The sequence below is a fragment of the Notothenia rossii genome (assembly GCF_949606895.1).
Source record: "Notothenia rossii genome assembly, chromosome: 4".
In the NCBI taxonomy this organism is placed as follows: Eukaryota; Metazoa; Chordata; class Actinopteri; order Perciformes; family Nototheniidae; genus Notothenia; species Notothenia rossii.
In genome coordinates, this window is record NC_136902.1 from 65,240,637 (window position 1) to 65,256,093 (window position 15,457).

General features: G+C 41.5%; 1 long non-coding RNA gene across 5 annotated transcripts in view; it reads left to right on the plus strand.

The window, feature by feature from the left end:
• LOC307037679 overlaps window positions 1-15,457 on the plus strand; it is a 100,559-nt gene that overhangs the window by 48,808 nt on the left and 36,294 nt on the right. For 3 of the 5 annotated variants that reach the window (XR_013807756.1, XR_013807758.1, XR_013807760.1), the window contains one exon: window positions 8,674-8,726. This is a non-coding gene — a long non-coding RNA (uncharacterized lncRNA). The remainder of the gene's footprint in view (window positions 1-8,673; window positions 8,727-15,457) is intronic. The other 2 variants (XR_013807757.1, XR_013807759.1) reach the window with 1 other exon arrangement.

A 15,457-nucleotide genomic window follows, 5' to 3' on the forward strand; every position in this document is an offset into this window, starting at 1 on the left:
TGGTCAGCTAACCAATCAGAGCACACTGGGCTCTGGTTTCAGACAGAGGGTGAAAAGAGGTGCTATAGCACAGGCAGGATGAGACAAATAAAAATGAACATTAAAGCATGGAAACATGTGACAGTAGAGGCAAAAACATACAAACATGATACTGACAATGAGCATAATAGGGCCCCTTAAGATACGTATGGACAGGGAAAACCCGTATTACTGCTAGCTGATATTTAAAAAGTTAGAAATACAGAATATGTTGTAGACACTTTAATATCATAGAAGTTTTACACATTGTGTCTATAACATCATTTTTGTTCTTGGCGCAAGAAAAATGTGTTAGACATTAATTAGGCACTGGAACTCTCAGCTACATTGTACAAATGATGACATATCATTCTAAAGTACATGTTATCGCCTGAGCTCGATTTAGAGTTATAATTTAGTTAGTACAGTGTTGTTGTGTTCTCGGCCTCGCAGTGTTCAGTTCAGACCCGGCACTTTAACACAAATAGTACATCTAGTGTGTCATAGCAGACGCTCAAGATGAGGGTTTATAATAATATGTTAAATGCTTGACCAGACCACTCAAATGATGTTGAACCAAACACATCGCAGGATCTAAGTCCCAGAGTTTCAGCTGTTTATTTATTAAATAACCTGCAGCTGTCAAAATGTCCGATAATCTAAACACAGTTTGATTTCCTCAAGAGCCCTCCAAATATAAACAACCCATCCTGTTACAGCTAACTGTACGCAGTATATTTATTCATCCGATTTTAAATAAAGTTCCCTGCTCATCGGTTGGGCATAAGTAAATCATTTCAAATAAAACCGTGTCTTGGCATTAGTGGCAGTAGGTGTCTTCAGATTGAATCCATTCAGATTCTCAAAGTAAACATTGTGTCTAACAGGGATAAACAGAATAAATGTGATCTTCTGTATATATATGTAAATATGATTAAAACAAGGATAACAAGATAAAATAATGAATTAAAAGAGAGTGAAAGATGTTTTCACTTTTTTTAATTAGGGCCCGAGCACGGAGCGCTAGGACCCAACGGCGTCCTAGCACGAAGTGCGAGGAACCTATTGTTCTCCGTGGTATTATTATTATTATTGTAAGGAATCATATTTCCTGTTTTTAAGGGCTTTAGGATGCTGAGAAAGTTGTCTAATTTTGCACGAGCGCCAGGACCGGTAAAAATTGCAACATTCTGGAGTCAATGGGTTAAAATATGACAACGTCATATCAAAATCCCATTTCGGAATAAATTTACAAAGTCGCACCGTAACTCCGAATGACCTGACATTTTGCACACATATCAAGGTGGACCTGCTCTACAAATAATCCTATTGGAACCCTAAGCTCCGCCTAATTTTTTTTAAATTTAAATTAGCATAATGTTCAAAACATTTAAATATTCACTTAAATTTCAATGTTCAGTTTTTCTACACCAAACTTTGTATACAGCATCGTTGGGCGGTCAGACACATTACCGTATAAAATTAGCATGTTAGGACGATAAATATTGTCGCCGTCAATCAAAACGTACTCGCAAAAAGGCGGGGCTTAGAAAGAAATGCTCATAACTCATCAACCATGTATCCAAACATCATAGATTTTGGTAGATAGGTTCAGTCTGTTTTGGGGAATAGGCACACCAAAGCATTTTCATGTTGAACTATGGGGGCGCCAAAAACACCACCAATTTATAACTCAAGAGCGGATGGACTAATCTTTTTTTTTTTTTTTTACACATACTCTCAGGGTTACTATGAACTCAGATTTAAAGTGTCGCAACAAATTCAGAATGTGGGCGTGGCCTATATATATATTTTTATTGTGATAGCATAAAATGAGCTTCGGACGCAAAACTTGGGACACACGTCAGAGCCCACGCCTTTTTCAAGAATGTAAAAAAAATACGTAATTTTTCAAAAAAACTGCTCACTAGTGCCCCCTATTGTTTGGTAGTCAAATATAGTTTCTCAGAACTTCCCGAATTTTGGCACAGACATTCCTCATGGAATTTCGGACAGATTTGTATATAGATTCCATTTGCCCCGCCCCCCAGGAAGTCGGCCATTTTGAAAGATGTGCGTTTTTCATGCATTTTAAGCACATTATTGCGAACTCCTCCGAGGGGAATGATCGGAAAAATTCCAATCCAGGACACGTTCAGCCCCTATCCAATATGATGCTAAATTGAGAGGAACGTTTTTGATAGCTCAATCTTTGAGGTCGTAAGCTAACAGCGAATACACAATTTTTGACGATTTACATGTCGCAAATTACTCCAAACTACTCGGATATAGTTATTCCGATATTCATGAAACGCTGTATACGTATTGTTATTATGATTGCACACATATTTCAAATTGCCTTCCATTAGCCCCGCCCCCCAGAAAGTCGGCCATTTTGAAAGATGTGCGTTTTTCATGCATTTTAAACACATTCTTGCAAACTCCTCCTAGGCAAATGATCGGAAAAATTCCAATGCAGGACAGGTTCAGCCCCTATCCAATATGATGCTAAATTGAGAAGAACATTTTTGATAGCTCAATCTTTGAGGTCGTAAGCTAACAGCGAATACACAATTTTTGACGATTTACATGTCGCAAATTACTCCAAACTACTCGGATATAGTTATTCCGATATTCATGAAACGCTGTATACATATTGCTATTATGATTGCACACATATTTAAATTGCCTTCCATTAGCCCTGCCCCCCAGAAAGTTGGCCATTTTGAAAAATGTGCGTTTTTCAGCCATTTTAAGCACATTTCTGCAGACTCCTCCAAGGGGAATGATCGGAAAAATTCCAATCCAGGACAAGTTCAGCGCATTTCCAATGTGATGCTAAATTGTGAAGGAATAATTTATCGCTCAAACGATGAGCTCGTAAGCGAATGGAGAATGTTCCATTTTTGACGATTTACATGTCACAAATTACTACAAACTACTCGCATATATTTTTTCCGATATTCACGAAACGCTGTATACACATTGCTATTATAATTGCACACATATTTCAAATTGCTTTTCATTAGCCCCGCCCCCCAGGAAGTCAGCCATTTTGAAATATTTGCGTTTTTCATGCATTTTAAGCACATTCTTACGAACTCCTCCTAGGGGAATGATCGGAAAAATTCCAATCCAGGACAAGTTCAGCCCCTATCCAATATGATGCCAAATTGAGAAGAAAATCTTTCATAGCTCAATCGTGGAGGTCGTGAGCTAACAGCGAATACACAATTTTTGACGATTTACATGTCGAAAATGACTCCAAACTACTCCAAATTACTCAAATGTAGTTTCTGCGATATTCACGAAACGCTATATATACATTACTATTATGATTGCGCACATATTTCAAATTGCCTTCCATTAGCCCCGCCCCCCAGAAAGTCGGCCATTTTGAAAAATGTGCGTTTTTCATGCATTTTAAGCACATTCTTGCAAACTCCTCCTAGGCAAATGATCGGAAAAATTCCAATGCAGGACAGGTTCAGCCCCTAGCCACTGTCATGAAAAATTGCGGAGTACATTTTTGATATCTCAATCAGGGAGGTCGTAAGCGAACAGCGAATACACCATTTTTGACGATTTACATTTCTCCAAACTAATCGTAAATAGTTTTTCCGATATTCACGAAACGCTGTCTCCACATTGCTATTATGATTGCACACATATTTCAAATTGCATTTCATTAGCCCCGCCCCCCAGAAAGTTGGCCATTTAGAAAAATGTGCATTTTTCATGCATTTTAAGCACATTTTTGCTAATTCCTCTTAGGGAAAAGATCGGAAAAATTCCAATGCAGGACAGGTTCAGCCCCTGGCCAATGTCATGAAGAATTGCGGATTACATTTTTGAAAAATCACTCGTGGAAGTCGTAAGCTAACAGCGAATACACCATTTTTGACGATTTACATGTCGCAAATGTCTCCAAACTACTCCAAACTACTCGGATATAGTTATTCCGATATGCACGAAACACTGTATACACATTGCTCTTATGATTGTGGACATATTTCAAATTGGCTTTTACCGTAGAAAATGAGCATGTTCAGTCGATAAATATGCCCGTCATTAATCTAAACCTGTTTGCAAAAAGGCGGGGCTTAGAAAGAAATGCTCATAACTGGTTAGGGTTAGGGTTTAGGGTTAGGGTTACCCCTAACCCACACACCGGCTCTGCTGGCGGCAAATTCAATGACAACAGACACCTATACACTCCGCAACAGACACCTACTGAATGTAAAACACACACATACAGCTCCTAAAGCATATCATGTATATCAGGCTACAGCCCTTGTTTATTTTATTATGTGAAGCACTATATTGTTTCATGAAAAATATCTACTTTATACTTGTAGATATCTCCTAAAACATACAAATAAAGTGTGTAATGTAGGCCTGTTACATATATTATTGCTGTTCTGACCAGTTGTATTAAAAAAAATACCCTAACATCCAGGGGAGATGTGATTAGTGAGTAAACAAACGGTAAAGGGCAGAAAGTCTGATGCACATTTGATCATCTTGAATAACTTATAATCACAACGGGAACAGTTTGCAGAGCTGTGCTTCGTTGACATAAGTCCAGCCATGTGTCACGCCTCTTTTAAACATCACTGTTGGCTGAAATCGACTCCCGAGAATACATCAGTGTACCCTCGGTTATAGCTCCTCCAGTGAGACTCCTCTCTCCTCTCTCCTCTCGCCTCTCTCCTCTCTCCTCTCTCCTCTCTCCTCTCTCCTCTACATCTTTGTACCCTCGGTTATAGCTCCTCCAGAGAGACTCCTCTCTCTTCTAAATCAGTGTATCCTCGGTTACGGCTCCTCCAGACAGCCTCCTCGATAATCGATCCCTCCACGAGCCTTTAGAGAAATTTGTTTTCCTTCGAGACGGCGCGCCGACATCCGTTTCCGGGTCGCTGCCGGAGGACCTGGGAGTCTGGGACGCTAAAATTAGAGAAATGACAAACGGCTCATTTCCGAGGACTCGCGCGCGTCTGCTTGACGCCGGGACGACCGGCTGCCCTCCCCGACAGGCGCACGGACGCGAGGGCCCGCTCATCACTGCGCGCACAAGTGCGACCGCAGTTTTAATTATTATTATGATCCTGCTGTAACCACTGCTTTCCAAAAAACTTAAACTCTGTTCTTCCCTGTCATGCCCTCCTCAAAGCCATGGCCTAGAAGCTGAAGCAGCTTTAATTTGTTTCAGATAATTGTTTTAAATCAACCCTACTTATCTTGACAACGAGTGAGCCTCATAACATATTATTTATTAAGGCTATGTCCCAAGGGTGGATTTTAAGTTTTAATTTCATTGAGATGTTTGAAGTTTTCTCTCTTCTGAAAGTTCTGGTCCACTTCAGCCCAAATATCTGTTTCTGCATTGACAAAAACTAAAACGCTTGTTTTGGCCGCTCAGTACAGGCACACACAAGTCTGTACTAACTAAGATACATATTGGACAGTGAAGAACTCGTATTACTGCTAGCCGACATTTATAAAGTTTCACATTACACCGGTTCAGTTGTAATGTGAATCAATTGATTCATGGCACTCCAACCTCTGAAATGTCTCAATTCATTCTGTATTGTTATTTCCAACTGCAGCTCAAGGTTTAATGACCACATTAAGCATGAGATCGGACAGAAGTGTGATAATGCAGCTGTCTTAAGAATCCCCCGTCTCTTCTAACACGTTTTTTTATCAGGATCTCAAATGGAAAACCGGACAATTAAGTCTAGCTTTTTGGCTGCAGTGATTAAATGCAAAAACAAACTAGATACTGTAAATGTGCCTTTCCAGAAAATAATGTTTTGGGAATGTTTTAACTCTAAATCAGGACTTCTCTTTTAAAAAGGACATAGAGTATTAAGCTCATCTTTAGGTTTCATATTTGTATTCTTTGCCTCTACTGTGAAATGTTTTCAAGCTTTAAAGTAAAAAAAAAGTCTTTATCTTTCTCAGTATGAGACTCCTTTGGGATTGTAGCCTTTGTAGACTGATTTTCTTGCACACACACATATATAACACACGAAAACCACAGAAAGCATGATAGTGCCCCTTTAAAGGTCCCATGACATGGCCATTTCTACTGATCATAATTCCATTGTCGAGGTATACTAGAATAGATTTACATTGTTCATTTTTCCAAACTCACATTGGTTTCTCATACAGCATCTCTGTATAGTATGTGTATTCAATCTCTGTCCTACACGGCTTGTTGGAGCTCCTGCCCCCCCCCCTCCCTGTGAGCCCACTGTGCTCTGATTGGTCAGCTCGCCCACTCTGTTCTGATGAATCCACCACCGTTACAGCGGAACATCAGTGATTATGTGTTACAATGGCGTTAGCAACCAGAAAATGACACCAGTAATGAGAAACAGATGAGAATGCTGCGTGGGGTCTGGGATGTTGCGGGGCTCGCTGGTCCGCCCTTTGAGGCTCGAGGAGCAGACAGTGTGAGCTGTAATACTGGTGTCGTTTCCTGGTTGCTGCGTAGGGTCTGCGAGACAGCAAGACACCGCGGAGCTCAGCCTGAGCACACACACACACTCACAGCCAGGCTGTTCGTCACACAGTTCGCCACACACTCACAGCCTGAGAAAAGATAAGGCTGAGTGAGTGTGTGTGAGGAGCTCCACGGATTGGTCCATTTGGACCAATTTGGTCGTCGTTACGTCACCGTGACCAGGAAAAAAAAAAGGAAAAAGAAAAATCTCCAACGAGGTGCAGCATAGAGAGGTCTTTTCTGTGTTAGAGTTTTACTCGCTACAGGGAGTACTTTGAGGGTTTGTGACTCTGTAGACCGTTTACATTCAGAAAAACCTTCATAACACACAAGGGGACGGGTAATAACCGGAAAAGCATGACATGGGACCTTAAAGATAAGTATTAGGAAATCTTAGGAAACCAGTTAATCAAATGTGCCATATTTTACCAACATTGCTGCTTTACAGTTACAAAGTGACACAAAATGTCAAACATCTAGCTTCACGTGGCTTTAGTTTGACGATTTAGGCTACCCCTGTGATACATAATTGACCTCATATCTGTTTTTAAATGTGGATGAATTGAGTGCAGGAATGTGCCCCGTAGATTTCTCCTAGTTTGTCCCTCACTGATTCTCCCCATCATCCGTCAGTCTGTCTTTGCCTTTGGCCCCTGTGTGTTTGAGGTGGCTGTCTGTCTATCTGCGGTCTGTCTGTCACCCCTGACCTTCCCTGTCTGTCCCATAACAGTCATCCAAGCTGTACGGCCGCTCAACCAGTGGAAGAACGCTGGGCACGGTGCCAGCCAGCCGGGGCGCCAGTTGGGCAGTCCATCAGTAGCATTAAAGACATGTTATCCACCCGAGTGTATCCGCCTGGCTTACAGCCCTGATCCCCTGTCCGAGCCCCCTCATGCTGCCCCTTTGAGTCACTCAGGGGCCATGGTTAAAAGTGCACAGTCCCCTTCTTGCTTTATCAGCATGGCACCCAGGCATCCAGCCTCCTGCTTTAGGTCTCTTAAAACACGTACACAAATAAATGAGATGGGTGCTGGAAATAACTACTTTCTCATCTCCAGCCAAGCTGCCCTGCTAGTCAGGTCATTGTCTTTAAAGGGACAGGGGACCAGGGAAGGCAAGCGCTGCGGACCTCCTCTCAGTTTTCTCTTCATTTGAACCATGACATGATAAAGATACAATTATTCTCAGAGTTTTAAAGGACTGCTTGTTTACAGTTAAACAGAAAATGACATTGTCATTACATCTTTAAATGTAGCTATTGCTCTTATGATTCTGGATATATGAAATGTGTAACCTACATCCAAACATCTTTGATATAATGGCCTCTGCTTTATAAATTTACTGTTATTATTTCTGTTTCGTGGAACAGTCTACAATTACTTACTGGGCGTCTGTGACTTAGGAAGTCCTACACAAAGATACGTGGTTCGACCCCATACTCCTTTGGGAAGATACTGAACCCAAAGGCTCTTCCATGTGATTGTGTGTCAGTTAAGATCCTGATAAGCAGTTTGACATACACATTTAAGCCACGCCGTCATTGTATGATTGGGTAAATGTTGCCATGCAGTAAATGTACAATCAATCTAATTGTGTTTATAAAGCCCAATATTCCAAATGACACATTGTCTCACACAAAAACTCCAGGGACGATGCCTATAAGTAAGCTGTTGTCAGTTAGCATAACATATTACAAAGAAATTTTTTTGCTATTCAGAACATGAGAGAAAAAATAGTAAGGGTGGGATCAAAGACTTCTAGAGCTTCCTGCTGTCATGTGACCAGGTTAAGCGATGGGTATTGGATGGGTAGGTGTTGTTTGGTGAGGGAATGCTATGCTGGAGCTCTGTACAGCGATTAAAGGTCAAGTACCACTCCTGAAGAGCTGAAAGTCATTTTAATCCACGGATAGATGGTCATCGATTTTTATTTATTTAATCATCATAAACGTCTGTCTCTTCCTTTCTAGCGTCAGCCCATTCTTATCTAATCTTTCAGTTTGTCATTAGGAAAATCTATATTATGATTCCACACGCATATCACTTGACGTGACTGAATTTTTGTATAATGATGAGATGGATTTTGTGGGTTTCATATGTGATCTTTTCTCTGGGTACTTTAACTACAATTGTTTCTGTTCACAGCAGTTATCATGGAAGACCGTGAAGACGAGGGCCGTTGAGGGAAAACATAAAAGGTAATCCATTTACCTTTATCATATTGAATGAATGAAATCTCTTAATCTTGACTGCTCGCCCTTGATCTATCGACATTAAAGCGCTCAACCTTTCAACTGTGATTTTCAGAGATTGTAAATATTGCCTCAAACAAGCGTCTGAAAAGCAGTGACTTTGACGGTTCAAATTAACCACCATTCCAATCAGAGGTTGATTTCACAAAGATTTGTTGCGCTAGTTTGTATCATGTAGAGCTTAACCAGTCTCAATGTAGCTTATGGACTTGTATAATCGGAGTTGATTGGACAAAAAAACAAAACCTTTTTAAGCCAGAAAGTTAGCCCTCCTATCCAAGAACATGTCTGAACCAAGACCCTGCTGACAGCTGAAAGATGGTCACACCTGGGAGAAGAATGCCTATATCTTCCCTCTGTGTGTTTGGCCTTCATGGTGGAGGGATTGACTTCATGTATTCCTGATATCTCACTTTTTCTGTTGCCTTTCATATTTGTCACATCGTATAGTCTCTTACAACACAGTCTTTTTTCCCCTTCTCGAGATATACTTGGCATCAACGTAGTGTTAACCTTTACATTCTTTCTTCCGGTAGCCAATTGTTGTCAAGTGATTTGCATTGAGTGGATAGCTGCTGCTAAGCCCATGGAACCTATATAATTAAACGTGTTCAGAAACACATGTGGGTATTCGTCCTCCATCTTTCATTGCCAAACACCCCTCAGTGGTATTGTCTCTGCTGGAGTGCTGCAGGGGAAATTAATGCTCTTGTTGAGAGCTTAAAGAGCTGGAGGAAGTCATAGAACGCACTGTTCCCCCTCCTTCTTCCTGTCTTTCACATCCCTCACCCGTTATCATCTGTCTATGAAATGAAGTGCATTACAATATTCCCACAGGGCCAAATGCACCAGAGAACTCAAGTACCTTGCATGATAAATGATTCACAGTTGGGAACAAGTACAGCTGATGAATGCTGTCCATTGATGAATTGGGTTTCTATAATTAAGGGCTGATATTGACCTTTTATGATAAGTTGTCCACTTGTCAAATGATAGATGTATGGATTGTAGAATTGATTACTGTACCCTTGTATTATATTGTCTATACCAGGGGTTCCCAAAGTGTGGGAAGGTGAGCCTCCCCTCAGAGAACATAATCACAGCCGCACCCCCCCTCCCAATTATTATTGCTATTATTATTATTATTATTATTATAATTATAATTATTATTATTGTTGCTATAATGCAGGGGTATTCAATTGCATTTCAAAGAGGTCCAGTAAGAGAAAATGTCATAAAATGCTCTGTTTTCGCTACCTTTCTCTTTTTTGATTGGCTGAGCGTCACCTCCATTAAACATTATCTTTATGTTTTAAACATGTTGAGGTTAAGGATGGCAGCTTCCTTATACGTTGCACTCGGAGAGAAATAGTTGAGACGGAGATGTCTTTAGCAGCAGGGAGGAGTAACGTTTCACCAATGTTGTGAGGTTTACCTGCCTTAGCTATCCGTAACGCCACTCGGTATGATGCTTCGGTTGCCTTTGTATTAACAGTGCTAAATGTGTCAATGACATTTTTCTATGACTGCAATTCCTTGAGCGTCAAAAAACTCCTGTGGCTTGGTCACCAAACATGGGTGTTTCGTCTCAATATGACGCCGGAGTTTACATGGTCTCATACTGTAACGAGAGAATGCAATTCCTGAAGAAATTGCGAGTGGGAATGCTTTATGCTGAAAATGTGATGCTAAACTGCTATGCTGAAATGTAATGTGTAAGAAGAAAGTGAAGAATTTAGATTGAAATTATACATGAACACAGGGGGCTTGAATGTGTGATGAGAGAAGAAAAGAAAGTAAAAAGGCTTGGAAAAGCAGCAGAATATTTGAACTGCAAACTTCTGAACTAACTTGATGGCGAATGATCTGTCGCCATGGCAACGGCATTTGACGACACCCCATAATACACTTGGATGCGTTGATGACTGCATCGTTACCAAACCTGTAAAGTTTTGGGCTGTTTGGAGTATTTTCATTGAAGTTTTCTTGAAAACCGTGTTTCAAGGCGAGTATTGTGTTGCCATGGCAACGGCATTTGAAGAAATCTCAAAACTGTCCCATAGATGTCTTCACGGCTGGACTGTTAGCACACATGTGAAGTTTGAGCACTTTTTGAACATTTTCATAGGAGTTATAGCGACATCATTTTTTATGGCGTGGGATGCGCTACCATGGAAACGGCATATGGTGAGATCTCAGATTTGGCATAGAGCTGTTGAGGCATGGACCGGTGATATACAAGTGAAGATTGGGGGACGATTGGACCGTGTCGATTGGACCTATAGTGACATCATGTTTTATGGCGATGGATGAGTTTCCATGGAAACGGCATATGGTGAGATCTCAGATTTGGCGTAGAGCTGTTGAGGCATGGACCGGTGATATACAAGTGAAGATTGGGGGATGATTGGACCGTGTCCATTGGACTTATAGCGACATCATGTTTTATGTCGAGGGATGCGTTTCCATGGAAACGGCATATGGTGAGACCTCAGATTTGGCGTAGAGCTGTTGAGGCATGGACCGGTGATATACAAGTGAAGATTGGGGGACGATTGGACCGTGTCGATGGGACTTAGAGCCACATCGTGTTTCATGGCGAGTGGTCCGTCACAATGGCAACGGCATTTGATGACACCCCATACTACGCTTAGATGCGTTGATGGCTGCATCGTTACCAAACCTGTGAAGTTCTGTGCTGTTTGGAGTATTTTCACTGAAGTTATGAGAAAACCGTGTTTCAAGGCGAGCATTGTGTTGCCATGGCAACGGCATTTGAAGAAATCTCAAAACTGTCCCGTAGATGTCTTCACGGCTGGACTGTTTGCACACTGCTATCTGAAGTCTGCTGCTCTGAGCATGTCAGTTGGAGTGATGACATCATCGTGTTCCATTACACAGGTGTTTATAGTTGAGCTAACGAGCTCTGTAGAGATCAAAGGCTTCATTGTTCTGAATGAGAGATAAACCTCTTACATGTGAACGTTTTGTGGAAGAACCGTAACAAATATCTTTGAAATTTCAAAACGTGAAGCATGTCAAGGAAGTTGAGTACCTGAAGTGTAATGTTTGTGTAGTTTCGGGTTAATAATGTGGCCTTTTTGGCAGTTTAACTAAAGGTGTGCTGCTGCCTTGAGGAAATATCTGCCTGAAATTACAATGGGGTTTAATGGAGGAATGTTGAACGTTTTTGTCACTTCATGCCCTCAAAAAGCAATTTGTTTAATTATTTTTGCTTAATTATTTGTCATCTACGAGATGTTTTCCTACGTTTGTCATGATAAATTATGTCTCAGGAATGTAGGGTTTGGGAATTATGGCAGTTTAAAAAAAATATATGAATGCGAATTTCAAGCTGTCCTCCACTCTAGCCGTGACATCACACACTCTAGTTAATGATAAAATGTGAAGAAAACCTCTAAAACAAGGTCTGAACAATGTTTAATATCTCTAAAAGTAAGAATCAGATTAAAAAGTTATTTTACACGAATAATGTCAGAAAGATGTGTAACATTTTAAAGTTGGAATGAGGTGTCTGAGTGAAAGTATGAATGAACAGTTAGCAGTTGAATTGCATGAAGATTTGTTGAAGTCTGAAGATTTTCTCCATTGACTTCAATGTTAAAAATGTGATGTATTATGGGATGTATCTCTGGAATTATGAAAGTTATGAATGAGAAAAGTAAGAGCCATCGATTCCCGACCGAGCTGAACGTTTTGATGTTTGAACGGAGTTTCTGTGATGATCAAAGCGGGAGGAGAAGCGCGGCAAAATACCGGCGGAATAATAATAAACTTTTCATCCGTAGAAGAACAGTTAGTTGGAATGCTGTTAAAAGCATTCCCACTAAATTAGCTAGCACCCCGCTGCAGATAACACACTGTGGCAGTGGAGTGTCATCAGGACCGGTCCATGAAAATCTTAGCTTCAAATAATCATTGTCATTGTTACGGCTGCTACCTTCCTGGTCGTCTGAGTGTTTTCAGCTGTGTGTGTTCTATGTAAATGAGCTGTGCGGTTGCCCTCCCGGCATTGGCTGCCATCTCCTGGTCCGCCCCTGAAGATTGCGATTGGAGCACGCCGGGCCCGACGCACTCCAATCGCAGCGCACAGCCGGCGCACACCTGCTGGAGATTATTACAAAGCTTGGGGACAATCATCATTCTGGAGGCTCTGTATGTGGACAGATGCCTCTCGCTACTTGCTCTTTCTTCTGGGGTTAAACTTGTGTGATTAGTCGTGTCTAGAGTAGTTTAGTTAGAGTGTAGAGTAGCTTAGTTAGAGTGTAGAGTAGCTTAGTTAGAGTGTAGAGTAGCTTAGTTAGTGTTTAGAGTAGTTTAGGATTCTGTGACGGTTGCCTTTAGTTTAGCTGTGTTTTTGTATAGATTCTTTGCGTTAGTTGTACCACTTTTAAAGTGAGGTTTTATTTCGTTCTTTATTTAGTATATTAGTATTTATTTTCCCTGTATGTCTTTAGACTCACCTTTTTAGAGTCCTCCCTTAGTTTGGTTGCCCATTTAAACTTGGGCCTTTGTGGCCTCATTTTGTTTGTTATTTAAACCGGTGTTTTTGGCTCTTTTGTTTGTTTCAGGCTGTTTGCCTGCCATTTTGTTCACCTGTTGTGAATTAAAACCACTTATAATTATACCAATACCAATCTGGTTGTGTTGCTTCCCTTTGATTCCCCTAGCTCAGAAGGGAACGTAATACATGGGGGGCTCGTCCGGGATAAATAACTAATTCCTGGGGTTATAGGTGGGTTTTTTCATAGCTAGAAACAATTTGGGTGGACTTTGTAAGCAGTTCACCTGAGTATGGCAACTTTTGATTTGGAGTCGTTTTTGGTCTGTCCTTCTCATGAGCAATTAGTTCAGTGTCGTAGAGACGACTTATATGAGATAGCGCAACATTTTGGTCTCCCAGTGGCAAAACAATTATTAAAAAAAGAGTTGAAGGCTCTGGTGGTGGATGAGTTGGTGGAAAGGGGTTTTCTGGTGCTGCCTGCACAAGCTGAGCTCACTGTGCCAAATGACCGTGCTAAAGGAGAGGGTAGTGTAAAGCACCGTCTGCGCCGCCTCGCTATAGTCCACCGTCTCCTGGTAGTCCGGATCCCCGGGAAGGGAATAAACTTAAAGTCTGTCTCGCCCGACTTCAGTTGGAGGCAAAAGACAGGGAGCAAGACAGGCAGTATCAGTTTCAGTTGGAGGTAAAGAAAATCGAAGCCGATAAGGAAATAAAAAAAATCGAAGCAGATAAGGAAGTCCGTATACGGCAGATGGAGCTAGACTCCGAACTGCGCGCATCCGGTGCTTTTGACTCTGCCGGAAGAAACTTGCCATCTCCACCTCCTCCACCTGCCTTTGACGTGAGTAACCATATTTCGCTAGTGCCAACATTCTGTGAGACTGAGGTGGATGCCTATTTTGGTGCCTTCGAGCGCATTGCTACAGCATTGCGGTGGCCGGTTGAAGTTTGGGCTCTGATGGTAACGTCAATCAATCAATCAATCAATGTTTATTTATATAGCCCAATATCACAAATGTTAGCTTTGTCTCAGTGGACTTCACAGTTTGTACAGAATATCAGTATGACAATACGACACCCTCTGTCCTTAGACCCTCACATCGTACAAGGAAAAACTTCCAGAGAAAACCCACAGTTTAAAGGGAAAAATGGGAGAAACCTCAGGGAGAGCAACAGAGGAGGGATCCCTCTCCGAGGACGGACAGACGTGCAATAGATGCCGTGTGTAAATTGAAAAGTTAATACATTTGCATCATAGGTAGTCCAAATGTTTGGAAATGCATGTGTGTATAATAGGAAGATGAATCCACGAGGATATCCATCCAGGACTTATGATCCAGGACCACAGCCACGATTCAAGATCCAGGACTCGCGATCCATGACACAGGACCGCAGGATCATCCATGACTCCGGACCCCGGCGTATATAGACACCAAAAAGAAAGACATTTGGGGAAGCTGGGTTAATCGGAACATGAGAGTACACAGGTATAGACAGAGAGAAGGAAGAAGTAAGATGTCCCCCGACAAACTAAGCCTATATCAGCAAAACTAGGGGCTGAATCTAATCAGCCCTAACTATAAGCTTTATCAAAAAGGAAGGTCTTAAGCGCACTCTTAAAAACGGATAGGGTGTCTGCCGCCCGAACACAAACTGGAAGCTGATTCCACAAAAGTGGAGCTTGATAAGAAAAGGCTCTGGCTCCCATTGTACTTTTAGAGACTCTAGGAAAAACCAACAACCCTGCATTCTTGGAACGCAATGCCCTAGTAGGACAGTAGGGTATAATGAGTTCTTTAAGGTAAGATGGCGCCTGCCCATTAAGGGCTTTGTAGGCGAGAAGAAGAATTTTAAATTCTATCCTGTGTTTTATAGGGAGCCAGTGTAAGGCAGCCAGAACAGGAGTAATGTGGTCTCTTTTCCTAACTCTGGTTAGTACACGAGCTGCAGCATTTTGAATCAGCTGAAGAGACTTGACTGACTTCTTGGTACACCCTGATAATAAGGAGTTACAATAATCCAGCCTTGAAGTAACACATGCATGGACTAGTTTCTCGGCATCGTTTTGAGGCAAGTTATGCCTGATTTTTGCAATGTTACGTAGATGGAAGTAGGCGGTCCTTGAAATTGATTTTATGTGGGTGTTAAAGGA